The sequence below is a fragment of the Ambystoma mexicanum genome, chromosome 10, assembly GCF_040938575.1.
Source record: "Ambystoma mexicanum isolate Mex_15411 chromosome 10, UKY_AmexF1_1, whole genome shotgun sequence".
Lineage (NCBI taxonomy): Eukaryota > Metazoa > Chordata > Amphibia > Caudata > Ambystomatidae > Ambystoma > Ambystoma mexicanum.
Window position 1 is genome coordinate 226,706,571 of NC_090932.1, and position 7,210 is coordinate 226,713,780.

Genomic DNA, 7,210 nt, shown 5'->3' on the forward strand with positions numbered 1-7,210 from the left:
AAGCAGGGATATGCACACAGGTTCTACAGCTCCAAATGCACTCTCAGCTCATTACAGGCAGGCAGTGGGGTTTTATACAGGTCTGACATTACAACAAAAGGTTACATTCCTAGGCTCCAAGTGAGATTTGGATTCGGTGAACAGTATAGGCATAATTACAGTCTATAGGGGACAAATAATCTGATTGGTCTAGCAAGATCTGGTAGCTCCGCCTGGCACCACCAGAAGGCCAGTACAAGCCTCGTTAGTTCAGGAAATGTACCAGTATGTGAGCAAAAAAATATGGGCGAGGAAGGCGATTTCAGAGCACCGCCTGTCTCCCACCAATGTTGCCACTTCCAACTTCTCAAGTTCAAAGCAAGGACATTTTTCTCCATCTTCTGTCTTCAGTTTGATGGGAACAACATTATCTGTCTGAATGGGCCTTGCTCCCCATCTCCAGTTCACGTGTTCGGGAACCATAAAAGTGATTTTCTCTGCCTGCATTTATGAGGGATTTCCGTCTTCTGTACTTGTAGGTGCTGGATCTTTTCTGCTGACTCAAACTCTCTCCCAAGATCCTTGACAGGGCTGGACATGCTGCCTGCTCTGCCAGATCTGCTTTGCGTTTCCGTTTTAAGGTTTCCCAATTCATTTCAATGCAGCTGTGGCTTCCATTTTGCTTTCACGGCTGTTCATGGTAATTGCTTTTTCAGTTTCAGCAAGCAGTTCATGTGTGTTGTTTTGCACCTGGCTAATGTCTCTGCAGGTGTGTTCAGCCATGCCGCCTTTTCATGATTACTTTGATTATGTCATCCGGGTATGGTCTGTGAGGCTGCTTCAGTGGGTGGGGTTATAGTTTACAAGAGGACGGGGTGTTTGCATCAACAATACCACTAGTTAGCAGAGTATCTGGAGCCCATCCAGAACCTTTCCCCCCGCAATAACGGATAACTCAGCCATGGTGTAATGTTACGCTCAGACGTAATTTTAAACAGGAATAAATGTATCCCGCAATAGAATTGACACTAACCTGGGCAGTCAGCCGGATCCAAAGGTACAACTCTGCAGATAAGGAAGATCTCCCGGAAAATCCTGTTCCCTCCCCACCAACGTGTACTGTTCGGTGGAAGAAGAAACACAACTCCCAGGGAAAACCCTCTGGGGGAAGAAAAACCCGGAACGGAAGCGTTGGAAGTGTTGATCAGTCGGTTGTTTCCTGGAAATCGGGCTTGTTAAGACTGCTGGATGATGATGAGAGCCGTCCTATGTAAGAGACAGCAGAGTTGAGTACTCCGCAGGGAGAGCGAATGGACTGTAGATAGAAGGTGGTGATAGATACAACTTACTGCCAAGAAGGAGGGAAGTGGTTTCTTGGTTTAAAGAAGAAATAATCCGTTCTCTGCCTCAGAAGCTGAAAACAAATCACTGATAGGATGGCAAGAAAGGAGGTTAGTAAGGTAATAGAAATGGACTGTGAAGAAAGAGGTAAGAATGGATACAATCTCGGGGAACTCACTTTTCGGCGGTAGAAGGGAAACCTGCAAGAGGGAGTGAAGATGGAATGAGAAAGCGGGTTGGCGCTTTAACAAGTGGACGAGGTCTAAAGAGGGAATTGGAAAGAAGAGGATAACTGTGAAGTTCCTGACGAGAGGAGAGAGTAACAGACTATAGAATTCACAAAGTCTAGGTGCGAACTTACGAAGCGCCGTGTAGGAGAGTAGCGACGCATTTGCTTGACTTTCTGATGTTTGTATATGGGGTCACGTGACTTTGTTCGTGCGTGCTCAGTAGACATTCGTCGGCAGCTCCATTGTTCATAGTACAGATGACAGAGTCGTCGGCCATGTTAGGTGAGTCCAGCAGAACGGTATTGCACAATCGCTGGCGCTGCCATAATGACCAGCGGCGAAAAGGTGTAACAGGTAAATACACTGAGCCTCATTATGAGTCACCCGGTATGGAAATAACGGTGGCGGTAGATCCGCCGCCACCGTTGTTTCCATACCGGGTGATCTCGAGTCCTGCAGGCGGAGGTGTCATTCCAGCCAGGTCTGACCTGGCGGGTTTAACACCACCGCCTGCAGGCGGACATGGAAACAGCGGAACCATCACGAGATGGTGCCAGTGTTTCCACTTCCCCATTTCCATTGAGTCCTATGGGACTCAATGGGAATTTACCAAATTCTGCCTCCGGAATTCCCGTGTCACCGGGGTCGTGATGCCCCGGTAATTCCGGGAATCACGGAGGCGGAATGGTAATACGAGTCCGGCGGTAACGTGCTGGAATTTCAGGCACGGTTACCGCCGGACTCGTAATGAGGCCCACTGTCTTTATTCTCCAATCGACAGGGATCATACAGGAAACAACATCATTTCCAGCAATCTCAGCGCTTGAGCCCGTGTCACACGGTTTGTATCGTGGTGACACAAACATTAACACCATCCCCAAAACCTAAGGGGCATTCCCATTATGTAGCTTGGGTGGTATTACCTATAGACTTCCTATTTGTTAGTTATCCCATCAGTTTACCATGTCAGGCGGCTTCGCCTGAGACTTCCCCCACAAACTATTATCATTGTTTTGTAGGGTCGCACAATGACCATTGGCCCATGCAACATTGTACACCGCCCCATGATCTGAGCATCTGGATTGGCTGGAGCGGGGCCCCCCCACCCAGACCTGGGTCCCCGTTCTGTTCACAGGTAATGAGAAAGACTATGTGTCCCCATTGTTGCCACTGGTCTGGTCACCTAGCCTGATAGTGCCTGCAGGTTGCAGTTTTCGCTGGACAACGCATGTACCAATCTTGTCTGCTTCGCTGGGAACAACTCCTCTTCCCACCATGAGTAAATAGCCATTATTCAGCTCTGCTGGTTCATGTGGGCGAGGACCACAAAACGGAGCCTTTCTGTCTTCAATTATAAGGATTTGATTGTGTATTTCGCAGGTGGCTCTTCGCCTCCGGAATCTTCCACCTGCCCTTCATCCTTGCTGCAAACACTGTCTCTGTGCTTCGGGCTGCAAGGACTACATTTTTCCCTCACTGTATTTGAGGCCGGTGGTTTTATGTATATTCACTACAGTCATTCTATGATTTCCCTACATGTCCTAATATCTTCTTAGAGGTTAGTCATGACAGAGTCCGATAGGTCCCTTATATGTTCTCGTAGCTCCTTTTGGTTAGTTGTGGTAAAGCATTTGCAAGCTCGGTCCATGTATTCTTGGCTTTCTTGCATTTCTGCGTCTGGCTAATGAAAAGGAAAAAAACTCTTGACCGTATGTACATGTATCTGTCCTCTATCTATAGAAGTTTTAAGCATGTTCTTTGTGTATGTGTATGTGTATCTTCGTGCAGGAATGAAAGTTGTCTGTGACTAATGCTGCTATGTCATGTTGTCACTAGTGACATCATCATGACTGGATCGCGTCATCTGTCAACCTGATTCATCAATGAGGCACCTGTCTCTTCAAAACCGTCAACTGGATAAGGCTTAAAGGGTCATCTGAGTGAATCTCTTTGCATATGTGGGATACATTGGCGCGTCTGGTGATTGGCCGAACAGTGAGTCGCATCTTTCGACATTCTCATAGGGGACATGAGGGCAATTCCTGGAACCCCCTCTGGTCAACCTGTCGACCACTTCTCCAAACCTGTTCACCTTCAACTTTGTGAGCCAAATCTTCGTTACTCCCCCTAGGTGTCCATAGAATCTTGCATTGTCATCCACGCTCCATGCCAGGTAACAACAATCTCCTCCAGGGTCACAACAAACCCATTTTCCCCAGTAGCCTCTGCAATCGTTAGGGTCATCGAACACTACTCCAGCAGGGAACAGAGGACAACTCAGGACAATATGTGCTCAAGATATCTCTAGCTATTTTCGGAAGCCGTTTCTATGAGTACTTTCATGCCTACAGTCTTTTCAGTCATCTTTTGGCATTGTGTTTTGCATATTATGATGACGCAGAATGTCAGCAACCCTAGTACTAATTCTGTAAGTAATACCTTCAGTCCATTGGCCATCCATGTTGGTATCCATGAGAAGATGTATGACAGCCAGCCTTCATCTTTTCCTGTATCTTTTGCTTCACCTTCCATTTTGGCATGCATTTGTGATAGCCTGGTAACTGCTTCAGTGAGTGTCCCGTTGTCTTCATCATTTGCTGGAACGAATGTACAGCAAGAAGACCTTGGCACATCCTCCTCCCTCCATAGCCATCAACAGGTCCAGAACATATCTATTTTGGAGAGCCATCTCAGAGCTCTTTTTTATAGCATTGAAGTCCTTGACGGTCGAGTTTATTGTCTGCATCAGCTCCCACCTCGTGATCAGGAGCCATTTTGCATTTGTGTAGGCCTGTACTGCAGGACGATAGATGCAAAGAACATTTGCGTCCTACTGAACAATCTACGCTCGGGTGGTATCTCATCGAGGGAGTCCTCCATTGCTGATGATTCATAGTTTCCCCCTTTCACCCTTGTTAGTTCTACAGACCTCTTCTTCCTCCTGTTAGAATTAATTTTAGGAAACTCGTCCATTTTGATGTCCTTTTGTGGCAATACTAATGCTGGTGTGTTGATGTGCACCAGTGAGCACACCCCTACCCATATGCCTTGGATTTGCAGGCCCAATAATGATCCACTAATACTGCTGTTCCAATCTTCATGCCTGGAGCTTTTATTATCTGCTTGCACTCTTTGTTTTCACCAACCTTTATTGTACCTTCGTTCTGGAAACATAATGCTGCTCCTTTGAGTGGTACTATGGGCATGGGCCCAGCCTCATTCTCTACCCATGTTAGAAGCTTCGAACTAGTGTGGGATCCCATTCCCCAACATGTTACCAAAAAAACCAAATAATGGACACAACCAGTAGGGAATGAGACCAGGAGATAGATTGCAAGTAGAATAAAGTTTATATAAGATAAAAAGTGCATACAGAGAACTCTGCTGCCCTGAGAGTGCTCTGCCAAACTTTCCTGGGGCAGCTCATTATAAAACTAAAACGCGTCACTACTGACGCGTTACTATCGTTACTATAGGTACATAATTCTACAATGCCATTGGAGAAACATATAGATACATTAAACATGCTGTGGGGATGACCACGCCGGATTGGCGGTTGCTTGGGTGTCAGTCCAGCAGTGCATGGGTCAGCTGGGCTCGTCTCCGTGGGGTGAAGGTCATGCTTTCAAGATGCAACATTACTAACTATAACAACAGGGACTGAGGACATTGGACAAATGACCATCATAAAAAGTAGACATGAATGGGGGTGCTCTAGAGTTTACTGACAGGTATATAGACATTCTGCCCCCTGCACCCAGGTACCCACAAAACACAGTGCCCCAGACCCAGGAGGTCAGTCTTGGAGGTTTTTTATCTACCTGTTGCCTCATGATACAATGGATATGTGTTGTTTCTAAGATGGCTATATTGGTACCTAGGATTAGGGCTGTGGTTGGTACGCTGACCTGGTCACTTCAAAAGGTTAGATGTGTATCTGCATGAAAGAGGTTGAGGGGCATGGCTTGGTTAGCAGAGACTTGGCAGGGTGGGGGGGGGGGAAAATCGAGGGAGCACAGACGGATTTGTGGAGACAGATGGGCACACAGACCAGGGCCTGATCGGGTCACACAGAGGGCAATGAGCTCATCTGACACTGGAAAGATACTGAACATTTGCAACAATACATGGCTGGACTTCCGTGAGAACTGGTTTTGCGCGGAGCTGTAGGGGGGTGGGGGGGTGGTGAGCCAGGGCTGGCTGTGTGAGGCACTGGGCAGCGGGAGACACAGGTTTTTAGAGATCATTTTCGGGCCTAGTAAAAGATGGCGTTCAGGGTGGCACAAAATGGAGTCTCTATGCAAAGGCTTTGTTTTTTGCTTTTGATTATGGTTTAGTGCTTGGTTCCAATGATATAAACAAAAGTGGGGACGTCTCCCACTTTTAGCAAAACACAAGATCCATTTTACATGGGAACGTCGAGGGGTGGTGTGAAAGACCACCTCTCCCCAACATTAGCTTCCCATTCTTTAAGGTTTTTGTCATTCTCCTCTTGTACTGTACGAACTGGCACTGTTAGTAGCGTATATGTTTTTTCCCCCACCACCCCTTCTTTCCACCCATCGGCTATATACACTTTACCATACACTAGCATCTTTGGTCTTTCCCAGCATCCTGGTTCTCCTTCTACCTCTACTGGTCCCCTTTTGGGACAGAGCAACTCCTTTAATGTTATGGTTCTTCTCTCTCTTTTGTGGGCCTTCAGTTATGTATTTAATAGCCTTGCCCTTTTTCCAGTATTTGTCCATCATGTCTAGCATTTTTATAAAGTTGTCTTCATAAGGAAAAGGTGTCTTTGACATCCACCGTAAAGTTGACGTTTTACCTTGGAACCTTCCTCTTGTGGTACACATCAATAGGTACATAAAGGACTTTGCTCGTCCTGCTGGGAATTCAGTTGCCATAAACGTTCTGGAAGTACTAGTGGCATAGGGAATGGGAGAGCAGACATAGCAGCTCTCTCCAGTGGTTTGCCTACTTTAGTCATGTGCTTGTACCACATGTTATTAGATACTCTAGTTGTATCAGTTAAATAAGAATCAACCCCATCTACATCAGCACTGCACCTACCTCTCTTTACTACGTTGGCAGTGCTTATCCCCTTACCTGACATGGTAGCCATACCTGCCAAAAATGGGGTTGGGTTAGTAGGGGTTCACAGCAGATTGTTCTACAACAAATGACATTCGCCAAAAAATGAGGGTAAAGATGGCGAGAGAAAAAAAGAATACAAATCATCATTACCACACTTTTAATAATGGCACCCATAACTTACTCTGCTTCGGAATCTTAGTGTAGTTCCAGATGTAATGATGAAATGCCTGGAATTCGCTAGAAATGCATTATTATGTTGTTAATACATATTAGCTCAAGCTCTGCAGGCGTAATATTGTGCGAGTGCGATGAAAAATAATCGTTCCCAAACAATGCGTATTCTAGGGCCACAGAGTATCTCAATTACTGGGCAACTTCCTCGGCGAAGTCGTGGGTATGTTTGAGCCAAGAGAATCAAGAAAGCATGAAAGAATAAACTCGGAGGTGGTCTTCTTGCTCGCTCGGACCTCCTAACAAAATTGACAAATTGGCCTTGATAGGTCGTAGGATGTGGGTCCTGGGAAATCATGGGACACTAAAGAAATCACAGTCGCTCCTTTCACAAT